The 1218-nt window shown below is 39.5% G+C and overlaps 1 pseudogene; it reads right to left on the minus strand.

Annotated features, from left to right (window-relative positions):
- Positions 1–354: 354 nt before the first annotated feature.
- LOC106993492 (large ribosomal subunit protein eL15 pseudogene) lies at positions 355–1014 on the minus strand (annotated as a pseudogene).
- Positions 1015–1218: the final 204 nt, after the last annotated feature.

Raw genomic sequence — 1218 nt, forward strand, 5'->3', positions numbered from 1 at the left:
GCTTTTGTTTGTCTGAAAAAGTCCTTATCTCTCCTTCATTTCTAAATGACTACCTTGCCAGGTATAGTTGGCAGTTGTTGTTGTTTTCCTTTAGTACTTTTTTTTCTTTTCCTCTTTTAAAGAATTTATTTTAAACCTATTATACCACACAATATGTTTTAAACAGTGACATATAACTTCCTAATAAGATAGAGCAAAGACAAAAAAAGTTTATCTTATTAGAAACAAGATACACCATCACTTATAGTCATTGTCAAACATTACTGCACTTTAACTTTCATAATTTGACAAAGCATTCATGAAACAATCTGAAGACTAGTTTTAACACACAAATAACACCTATAGACAGACACGACTGTCTTAAGTTGTTTATTATGTAGGAATTTTACAAACTTTACTTGCATTATTGGTAACAACAGAGCTGGAAAGTAGTGTGCCTTCTCCAAGTTGCCGGGCAAGAACCACCAATAGTGTGATGGAATTTATGGCCCTTTCCAAAGTCATGGCTCTTGCAGCCTGTAGATGTCAGCCCATACATCTCCCTGTGCTTGTGAACTGGTTTGTGATTCACTGGGTGTCAGGATTTCTTTTGATAGCTTTATGGAATGGATCAATTAGGATAACCTCAAAAAATTTTTACGTGGAATCTTCACCAACCCAGTTAGAATTCAGGACTCTTAAAGCTCCACAGTGGTGTCCAGCTTACTCCTCCGCAGTGGGCTGAAGGCTTCAAGGAGACTAGCTGGTTAACATCATGATGGACAGGCTTGTCATAAGTTGCACCCTTAGGAACTAGGCAGTTTTGACCACCATGGCACACACAAATCCTGAATATAATGTAACCTTGCTTGGCCTTGTAGCCCGGTTGGCATGCTTTATCAGGCCAGGTGGGGTCAGGATCCCTGTGCAGAGCAAGAGCTGCCAGTACTGCCAGCAGCAGACCTTCAGAAGAAAGTGCAAGATATCAGACTGCTTCTTCTTCATTAGCTCCTGGATGTATTTGTATGCACTCATCTTGGTTCACCTGATGACACCAGACAGAAAGGCTCCTTTAGTACTTTGAATATATCATCCCACTTTCTCCTGGTCTGCAAGGTTTCTACTCAGAAATTGACAGGTAGTCTTATGAGGGTTCCCTTGTATATAATTTTTGCTCTCCTCTTGTTCCTTTCAAAATTCTCTTCGTTGTTGACTTTTTTTGAGAGTTTGGTTATGTGA

This window comes from Macaca mulatta, chromosome 14 (assembly GCF_049350105.2).
Source record: "Macaca mulatta isolate MMU2019108-1 chromosome 14, T2T-MMU8v2.0, whole genome shotgun sequence".
In the NCBI taxonomy this organism is placed as follows: domain Eukaryota; kingdom Metazoa; phylum Chordata; class Mammalia; order Primates; family Cercopithecidae; genus Macaca; species Macaca mulatta.